Source organism: Acomys minous, assembly GCF_964271855.1.
Source record: "Acomys minous genome assembly, chromosome: 8".
Taxonomy (NCBI): Eukaryota; Metazoa; Chordata; class Mammalia; order Rodentia; family Muridae; genus Acomys; species Acomys minous.
The window spans coordinates 103,165,766-103,176,488 of NC_140489.1; the positions used below are offsets into that span (position 1 = coordinate 103,165,766).

The 10,723-nt window shown below is 47.3% G+C and overlaps 1 long non-coding RNA gene across 1 annotated transcript; it reads right to left on the minus strand.

The window, feature by feature from the left end:
- Positions 1-255: 255 nt before the first annotated feature.
- On the minus strand, positions 256-10,709 carry LOC311603708. Its single transcript, XR_014781223.1, has 3 exons — positions 10,417-10,709; positions 10,229-10,301; positions 256-3,674 (listed from the first exon to the last, which is right to left on the minus strand). It is a non-coding gene; the product is annotated as an uncharacterized lncRNA (long non-coding RNA).
- Between the last annotated feature and the right edge of the window lie 14 nt (positions 10,710-10,723).

A 10,723-nucleotide genomic window follows, 5' to 3' on the forward strand; every position in this document is an offset into this window, starting at 1 on the left:
GAAAAAAAAAAAAGCTGGCCTGGCAAGATGGCTGAGTGGGTAAAGGCACTTACCACAAGAGCCTGGCCACAGGCCCAGACAAAGGTAGAAGGAGAGAGTCAACTCCGTGAAGTTGTCTTTTGACTTCTGTGGATATTGACATAAATTCCAAGAGCAGCTGTGGTGTCGCGCAGTGAGTCTGGCTGACCAGTGAGGTCCCAGGGTCTGTCTGTATGTCCCCACACCCAGGGCCACAGGTGTGTGCCACCGCACCTGGATATTTTTAAAAAGTGAGTAATGCACATTCAGACTTTGCTCCTTGAGCCTCAGCAAGTACTTTCCAGCATGTTCCCCCGAGCCAGCCCGCCAGCAGAACACATATTTCGAATGCAACATATAGAATTTTGTGCTATGTGGGAAAATTCGCTTCTAAATCTGTCCCCAGACCAGTTCATTCTGAGATGATTAATTTGGTTAATAATTGATTGGCTCATTCTCTCCTTGGCATTGAATAGCTAAATTTAGAAAGAAGCCTTGAGCAAGGTAGCTTATGATTTAAGTACACGCTTTATGATTATACATTTGTTCACATACAGTAGTATGCAATCAAATTTAATCATCTGGACAGCCCGAAATAGAACACTTATGGCGTTAGTGCAGCAGAGCAGGAGCCGGGGCTTTCTTGCATCAGCCATCAACCTGATTTATAGATGTTTTATCTCATTAACCTTTAAGTCTAGAGCTAATTAGTGACTCTGGGAAGTGCAAGCTACACTGAACCGACCACGTAGTTCACTGTACCCCAGATGAGATTGGCCCAGTGGTTCCAAGTCATAGAGGGCATCTTGGGAAGGGCTTTGCTCCAGCTGCAGGGGGAGCCCACCTTTCTCTCCTACCAAAGGTCCTTGCCTCAGATGGCTAGCTGGTGGAGGTCGCTCGCTTCCCCTCCCAGCTGTACACCACGCTGCATTTAAGCCATTGGCATCTTTCAAAGGTGCTTCCTCCAAAGAGCTGGTGGCTTAGTCAGGGTTACTCTTGCTGTGATGAAGCGCCATAGACCAAAACAACTTGGGGAGGAAAGCGTTTGTTGGGTGTAGGTTTCCACATCACTGTTCATCATCAAAGGAAGTCAAGGCAGGAACCTGGAGGCAGAAGCTGATGCAGAGGTCATGCAGGAATGCTGCTTACTGGCTTGCTCCTCATGGCTTAACTTGCTTTTTCTTTCTTTCTTTCTTTCTTTCTTTCTTTCTTTCTTTCTTTCTTTCTTTCCTGTTTCTTTTTCTTTTTCTTTCTCTGAGACAGGGTTCTCTGTGTAGCCCTGGCTGTCCTGAATTTGCTCTGTAGACCAGGCTAGCTTTGAACTCACGGAGATCGGCCTGCCTCTGCTTCCTGAGTGCTGGGATTAAAGGTGTGTGCCACCGTGCCTGGCTGTCAACTTGCTTTCTTACAGACCTCAGGACCACCAGCCCAGGGATGACACCACCTAGAATGGACAGGGCCTTCCTCCATTAATTCACTGATTAAGAAAATGTCTTACAGCCTACCTGACCTTATGGAGACATTTTCTCAAATGAGGCTCCCTCTTTTCAGATGACTCCAGCTTGTGTCAAGTTGACATAAAACTAGCCAGGGCAGATGGAAATAGCTGTGGACGACTGTTGTGGTGACCCGTGTTTCTGTAAGTTGTCCCAGGGTCCTGTGGAGGGTGCCACCCTGTGAGAGCACTGCTTGCTTTCTAGCTGCAGCAGGGAAGTAGGGTGCCTGTGGTGAAGGGCACCCATGCTCACCATGGCAATGGGATGGATGCAGAGGTCCCTGCACCAGTGCAGTCTGAGGAACCCTGGCTTCCCTTCTTCTGTTCTTGCTTCAGAGACTTGGCACTTAGAAAACTGTCACAGGGACCGAACCCCAAGGCAGAAGTAGTTACAGCTTTTCTTCTCCCTGCAGCCCCTCAAGCTGGGCTCCCCACTTTTTGTGACTGGGTTAAGGTGATGATCAGGGTGGAACAATGAAAGATATCTAACAGGAAATTTTAATTTACAGAAGAGGCAGGAAGCTCTTCTCTGCACTGAGATGTACTGGGTGGAGCCACTAAATGGGACTTCCGGTCAGGAAAAATGGCTACCTCTGCAAAATACTACATTGCTTTTAAGGCATTCGGACTTAAGATTTATTATTATTATTTCTGCAGTGTGTGTGTCTCATTTGCCACAGTGCCTATATAGAGATGTCAAAGGACAATGCTGTCATGTCATTTCTCTCCTACCTTTATGTGGATTCCGGAGATTAAATGTAGACCCCCCAGGGCTGAATGGCGGATGGTGAGTGCTCTAACCACTGAACCAGCTTCCTGCCTCTGTTCTATTACTATTGTTATGGTTGCTGTTAGTGGGTCTCAGACTCTGTGCTTACAGGGTCTCAGGTAGCCATGGCTGATCTTGAACTTACTAATTAGCCAAGGCTTATCTTGAGAGCCTAGTCTTCCGGCCTCCAGTTCCCAAATCCCAGGATTATAGGCATATGTCACCATGGATGGCTAGCTTATTTCTGGACTTGTCACATGAAGGTAAACCTTCATATAGGAGGGGGAAAAGACTCATTTGTGTTACATTTCAAATAACTTTCCAAGATAGGAGAGTGATTTGGATAGGAGGAAAGCCTAAGCCGCTGAGTGGCCCCCAGTGTGGTTTTCCTGAACTTCCTGATCTTGGCACAGTGTAGCCGGACATGGATGCAATACTCTCAGGTGCGAGGCTTCATCCTTGCTGGATGCTACAGAAGTTTTAGGGTCACAGCCTGGGCCCCGGCAGCCATAAAGAGCTGGGCTCAGCCTCCCCGCCCCCATCCCTAGTACAGAATTAGGAAGTTGTAGAGAAGAGCAGAGACGGGAGATTTATTCAATATGGCTGCATGGGGAAGAGCAACAAAGGTCCAACGCACCCCAAGCCTGCCTTAGGGTCCTAACGTGAAGTTTAGCCTTCCAGACTCTATTGTGAGTTGAATCCCTGTCAAGGCACAGTCCCTCCCGCCATCACTGTCTCGGCTCCAGTCTTTCCTGCAAGGTGGTCTGACAGGTTGTGAGGACTCTGTGAGATCTCCGTCCTGGACAGAAGTCCCCCTCTGGTTGGTTTGAGGCTTCAGCCATTTCTTTCTTTCAAACTGAGACTCCTGGGGGGAAATTCCAACTTCTTGGGGTCCATTGTTCCTATAGTTTGGTGGCCACTGGGAGAGGTGTGCGCGGCTCTTTAAAGTGTCTTCATCCCGTCAGGATGATTGCTAAGGTTCCTTTTATGTTAATTCCACATGAAGAACAAACTTTGGGGCTGGCAAGAGGAGACACCAACTGCAATCACCTTTCTTGGTTTAGCTTGATGATGGGCTGGATTGTCACATGCAAGAGGATTTTTGTGTGGGTTCTCAAAGAGCCAAAGTGCTGTTCTAATGTCTTTTGACTCATATCCAGCCAAGTGACTCAGTTCTGGCCTCACAGACCCTCCACAGGCTCTCCCTCCCTCAGGGGTGCAGGTGTGTCCCCATGTGGGGCGGAGGCCAGGAAACTAACCACAATCTCCTGGCTGGAGAACAGGCTCCTTGCCTTGCAGGCAAAACAGGGCGAAAAGCGCAGGCAGGCAGAGTCCCAAACCGCAGCAGCCCCAGTTAGGTCATTCTTGTGAACATGACAACTGGTTGTCTCTCTAGGTCAACAAAATGAAACACAGACACATTTGAAAGTGGCTTTAAAAGACTCGGAATTTGCAGGGCGATGTCAGCCTGCCCCTGGATGCACTTTCAAAGCAACGAGAAGTTAATTAGCCCTTCTTTCTCAAAAAGTCCCCCCACCCCCTGGGGGGGGGTGGCCACCATAGGGGTCTATAGCAGAGACAGCGAATACCAGGCAATTAAGTCGCTTATCCAGTGTGGGAGTTATTCCCTTTTCCCATGGGCTGCACACTGGGCAGGAGCCATCTTCACATTCCTTGGAAAAGCTGCAGAGACATTGTCAGGATTATTTCTCCGCTTTCCAGACCACTTATACAGAAGGTCAGGGGTTAGGTCAGTAGGGGGAGGAGTATGGAAACTTTTTATTCCCTTTCAGATAGGTAATCTGTGTGTGTGCCAGGGTGTTGTGTGTAAGGGTGAAGGCAGACATTGGGAATCCTTAATTGCTTTCTATCTTCTTACTACATACATACATTTATTTATTTATTTATTTATTTATTTATTTATTTATTTTACTGTGTGCATATGAAAGATACATGTGTGGGCACGCACAAAGCACACTGCCTGTGTGCGGGTCTTTCTACCATGTGGGACCTGGGGCTTGAATTCAGGCCATCAGGTTTGGAGGCGGGCACTTCTGCCTGCTGAGCCGTCTTGTCAGTCCCTTAAGCATGGAATTCAGCTCAGCATAGAGATAGACAAGCTCTTAGAAATGCACAGTTAGTAGTGTCCCTCTGTCCAGTATGGAAATGACTGAGAAAAAGACACCTTTAAAAAGCATTCTCTCAGTTGGGTGTGGTGGCGCATGCCTTTAATCCCAACACTGGGGAGGCAGAGGCAGGAGGATCTCTGAGAATTTGAGCTCTGCCTGGTCTACAAAGGAAGTTCCAGGACAGCCAGGACTTCCTGTCTCACAAAATAACATTATCGACAATAAAAATCGTTGAATTGAGTAGAAAAGAAGCCAAATATAATTAAAGCCGGATGTGGTGCTCTTGCAAGCAATTGACCCCAGCACTTGGGAGACAGAGACTGGTGGATCTCTGTGAGTTTGAGGCCAGCCTGATCTACAGAGTGGGTTCCAGGATAGCCAGGGCTACACAGAGAAACCCTGTCTGGGGCTGGGCATCCTCTCAGGCCTGTGATATGGTTCTGTAGGAAAACAAGCACCTCCTATGCAAGCCTGACTGAGTTTGGTCCTGGACCGCACTTGGAAAAAAAATGCTAGATGCAGTGGCATGGATCCATATTCCCAGCATCCCTACAACAAGATGAGACAGGGAGATGGTCCAAAGCTCCAGAGTGGTGCTTCTCAACCCGGCCCCCCCAATGCTGTGGCCCCTTAATACTGTTCCTCATGCTGTGGTGACCCCAACCATAAAATTATTTCATTGCTACTTCATAACTTTAATTTTGCTACTGTTATGTAATGTAAATGTCTGTCTATTCCAATGGTCTTAGGTGACCCCTGTGAAAGCGGTGGACCCCCAAAGGGGTCACAACCCACAGCTTGAGAGCCACCATTCCAGAGCCAGTCACCTTCAACATGGGAGGAACTACTCGAGTGACCCTGCCTCAACCGGTGGAAGCAGAGAGTGACTCCCAAAATTGTCCTCTGCACACCACAGCACAGGCCCACTACACTCTCTCACATCATACATATGCACACACAATCAGAAAAAAGGCCTCTCCAGCGCACAGAGGGTTAAATTAATCATTAGGGTCAAGGAGCTGGCATTCTAAGCAGAGTGTGATGAAAACAGAATATCTCTCCCAACTTTTTCTATCAAGGGTTTCTAGAAAGTATCCGTTATATTAGCATATAGGAAACATAGCAGTCTCTTCTTTTCTAGCTTGGCACTCAGAGGCCCAGAAATAAACTTCAAAAATTAGTTATTGTTCCATTGCTCTAAGGTCAGTTACTAACAGACACTGTTTGTTCTCGGTAAGATTTAGCATTTGTCCAACCATGGAATTTGGACTTAATCCAGAAGCCATGCCGACTGCCTGGGAAATATCGTACTGACATCTTAAAAACAAAAAACAAAACAAAACAAAACTGTTTCAAGTATTCCAGGCTGGCCTTGAATTTTCTGCAGAAACGTTGGCCCTCAATTTCTGAGCCTTTTTGCCTTCACCTCTTCAGAGCTGGGATTATATGTGGGTGCTGCCATGTCCAATTTATGGGGTTCCTAGGCAAGAACTCTACCGAGTTAACTACCTCTCCAGGCCTGGGTGGCCATTCTGAATGTAAGAAAGGAAGGGATGCTAGCGGTGATGCCAAGTTGCGCGTCTACCTACCAAGGCGGCTTCACAGAACCCATCCACAGATGAGATGAGCCACTCTGGACCTGAGGCGTCTCAGGTTGCACACGTCCCACTCTTCATGGCCTGTTGGGCTGGCTGTTTCGTGGCCACCTGCTTACCTGGTTTAATAGACTTTTGCCCTGTGTCACTGTGAGTCCCATTCTGTGCTGACATCAGGACCCATGGAGGCTAAAAGAACTCATGCCGCAGCAATTAACATCAAGTCACGGTGGTGGCTGGCTCCATAATGGCCTCACCTTCTGGCCATAAAACTGACCCTTAACTAGTCCATTTACTTAGTACGTGTTCATTGAGCAACTGTAGTAGCCAGACACTGTATTAGGCCCACAGTTATGGCAGTAACTAAAACAGAGAGAAACCTTTATCTGCCTGTCTTCTCCTCCGTTCTGAGGAAATGAGCTATCTGCTTAGTGAGTTGATCCTTCTAGAACATTGCCTCTTGAGGACTGAGTGGTGGCATTGGGAAGTGTCCTACAAGGTCTCCTTCTAGGTTCATGGAACTTCACAGTGGAGATGGCTGCAGAACTCAACTGATGACAGTCACCTGGGGGGCGTGGGCTCCACTAGGTACCACACAAATCCTACCTCAAACTGAGGCTGTTCACCTCTCATCCCAGCAAGAGGGAGAGGCAGGAAAATCAGAAGTTCAGAGATTTCTCCTGGAAAGTTTAGAGAGAACTATGAATTGAACCCTAGTTTTAGTTCTCTCAAATTGAGTTGGCACCACGTGGCTGGATCAAGCTTCCAGGGGAAAGGCAGCAAAGACTATATAAAAAGCAGCAGACTGTGCAGGGCGTGGTGGCACAGGCCTGTAATCCCAGCACTTGGGGAGGCAGAGGCAGGCAGATCTGGTTCAAGGCTAGCCTGGTCTACAAAGCGAGTCCAGGACAGAGAAACTATGTCTCAAAAGACAAAACAAAACAAACAGCAGCAGACAAGGAGATGTGCGCTTATAAACCCTACATTAGGGAGTCAGGGGCAGGTGGATTCCTGGGGTTTGTAACTAGCCAATCTAGCATACTTGGAGAGCTCTAGACTAAAATAAAATAAAATAAAATAAAATAAGCCCTGGGGTTAAGAGCACTGACTGCTCTTACAGAGGACCCGGGTTAACACCCATATGGCAGCTCACAACTGTCTGTAACTCCAGCACCAGGGGATCCAATACCCTCACATCAACGCACATAAAATACAACTAAATAAATTACATTAAAAAAAAAACCCTGTTAAACTGAGACTGTGGAATGGCTATGGAAAGGCATTTGTAATCCCAGTACTCCTTGGCAGAGGCAGGAGGATCTCTGTGAGTTCAAGGCTAGCCTGGTCTACATAGAAAGCACCAAGCCAAACAAGTACACCTAGTGAGATCCTGTCTCAAAAAACTAACCAACCAGTTAATCGACCAAGCAACAAATAAAATAAAGGCAACCAACCAACTAACTAAACAAACAACAAGAAACCAAAAGAGAGAGGAGGGAATAAAAACCCACTACACTTCCTACCCCTCAAAAATGTGAGATCTGGGGAGTCCAAGGCTGGTAAAGCAATCAGCTCACCCTGTGTGCAGTTCTTTTTCATCAGCAGCCACCCTGCAGCCCAGCTTCCCACCCACTGGAGGAATGCCTGTCTCTGACCAGTTTCCACCCTTTGCCTCTTCCAACTGGATTTCAGCCCATTTCCCCCTAAGCCTCCACACCCTTTCAGATGCTTTCCTTCAGCACCCACAGTTCTCCCCCATCCGTCACCCACCGATCAGGCCGAATGTGTTGACTTTCCCGAGACTGTTCTGTCAGAGTCTTTCCAGCTCTTCTAGCAGAGGGTTCGTGACGTATGTGGGTGGGAAGGGTGTGGTCTGCAGGACCTCCATTAATCTTTCTGGTAGCAACTAAACTTCCTGGTTTTGGTCTTCTGTCTTGGGCCTCTGTTAAGTGTCCTAGAGCCTTCTGGAATGTAGGTGAGCACCTTCCTGTTTGCTTAGAGCTCAAGACTTCCTCATTTTTTCAAGTTGGTCACTTTCTCCCCTCCTCTGCCTACTCAGATAAGAGTGGCTCATCATGCAAAACAAATTTAATGGACACACCTGCAACTTAGGGCCTACTGGTCAACCCAGAATTCCTGGTCCCTTAGTATTGTTCAATTTTGCCTGTATCTCAGACCCTCTAGGGCAGTGGTTCTCAACCCCAGTGGGGTCCAATATCAGATATCTGCATATCAGGTATTTAAATTATGATTTATAACACAAAATTACAGTTATGAAGTAGCAAAGAAATAATTTTATGGTTGGGGCCTACCATAACAGGAAGAACTGTATTAAAGAGTCACAGCATTAGGAAGGTTGAGAACCACCACTCTAGGGAAACTTGATGGTGTTTTGTCTGGCTTGAATTTGTGCAGGTCTTGTGCATGCTGTCACGGTCTCTATGAGAAGGGGAAGTAGGCACAAAGTCCCACCACTAACCAAGAAGCTAGTTGCAATTGTTAGCTGCTTGGAAACAGAAAACTGATTTTCTTCCATAGAGAGACACTGGGCATACCAACTGTACTCCAGAGCAGGCCTCCTGCTCAGGAGAAGCTGGCCAAGACAAACAATCTGGACTCCATGGTTTTTGGTTTGGTTTGGGGTAGGGAAAAGCCAGTTATTCCAAAACTGCTGCTCTGATGGGCCAGCGGGGGCAAGTGTGGGGCACACAGGGCCAGGAAATGCTTTCTATTGGTATTAATCCATAGTAGACCCCAGGAAAGAGATGTGGGTCTGCATAATGATGGCAGGGATAGATAACAGGGATGTGTAGACTGGCACCCCAACAGAACCTATTCCACACAGATTGAACCCAGTGTATACCCCCAGCCTTCAGCTGTACTCTCCAAGGTATTCTTTGCTGTAACAGCAAGTCGTTGAGGCAGAAGACCTGACTTTGAAAATGCCCTGGTCTGTCCGCAGGCAACTGAGTAGGTACCACCTCTTTGCAGAAACTCAACTTTCTCCTGTGGGGTCTTCCTTCCACTAATGTCCATGTTCCCTGGCCTGTGGGATAGGTTAGGGAGCTGGCATCGCTGACCTTGTGAACAAGAACAATAGCTATTATGCCCCAACAATGAGTCAGGCAGGGCTGGATGGCGAGCAGTCAGGGCCCCCAGCATGAGACGAGGTCCGAATCCTGTCGCTAAGCGCTGGGATATAGTGTTCACCAACAGAAGGCAGGCGCTCTGTGTACTCCAGTGCACTGTGGCTTCTAACTCCGCCACCCCCCAAGTCTCTGGGTTAAGATCCAGGCTAAACAGTGCTGTCCTCTCTTCCCTTCACCACTCCAGCTCCCAAGGAGGCTGACCTTGCTCTCCTTACAGAATCCTACCTTTCCCTTCTGGCTGCCTTTACTGCTCTGCATGTCATAAGGCATTGAGAGCTCAATATGTTAGTGCAGCTGGAAAAGAAAAACCAAACCATGAATTACTACATCTGTATTAGTAACCATCTTAGTCAACTCGCCAGCTGCCAACAGTGTGTTAGGTGTAAGTAACAGGTAGATGTAGCTGATGGGAGGAGCGAGTCATTGTCTCCTTCATACTCTCTTCAGGAGACAGCATCTCTTTTATGCTCTCTCTGTGTGTTATATGTGTGTGTGTACATGTGTACTGTATGTGTGCATGTGAACATATGTGCGTGTATGGAGGGCAGAGGTCAATGTCAGGTTCCTTCCTCTCCGCCTTTATTTATTTATTTTTGTCTGCTTATTTATATGAGTGCTCTGCCTACATGGACACCTGCACACCAGAAGAGGGCATCAGATCACATTATAGATGGTGTTGCTGGGAACTGAACTCAAGACCTCTGGGAGAGCAGCCAGTGCTCTTAACCACTGAGCCATCTCTCCAGCCCCTTGAGACAGGGTCTTTGCTGAACTTGGAACTCTCTAATTTGGCTAGACTATCACACAGTACACGCCTATCATATTTGACATTTTGAAGACTTGGGCTCAAGATCTATACTTTACACTAATAACTGGAGCAACCTCGACCTAGTAATGACTCTTACCCTCAGTTTCCTCACGTGGGAGTGGAGACTTAACCACTACAGGCTTAACAGAGTTCTTGGGAAGATCCTTAAGACCACAACAACAACAGAAATTGCAGCGAGAGAGAAGATGGCTGTTGTGGGGACCTGGCTTTGCTTCCCAGGACCCAGATGGTGGCTCACACCCACCTCAGCACTCCAGTTCCAGGAGAATTCCTCAGGCATCAGCAAGCAAAGCACTCATACACAGAACTACACAAATCTAAGAATAAATTAAAGAATAAAATAGGGGGCATTATTATAAAATTAAGCAAAATACAACAAAAATAATAAGGAAAATAATAAAATCCTGATTATGAATTGGGAGGTGAAGTTACCAATGAGGTCCCTGGCATTGGAGGAGCTAAAATAAAGTTCCTTGCACGGGGATAAAAGAAAAATTAATGATGGCCAAATGGTAGCTCAGTGTCTAATGAGAAAGGCACCAGGTATTGGAGCCAGGCAGATCTGGGTTTTATAATATTTGGCAGAATTATCTTTTGCACGGAGGGAGGTCCATCCTATAACACCACAAAACTTCACTGCCAATAAATCACGAAGAGAAATCAAGGGCTCCAGGTGAGGGCGTGGCTTCTGTCAACTTCCTGAGCTCTCTACCGGAACCGGCTCATGCCCCGGAAGCAG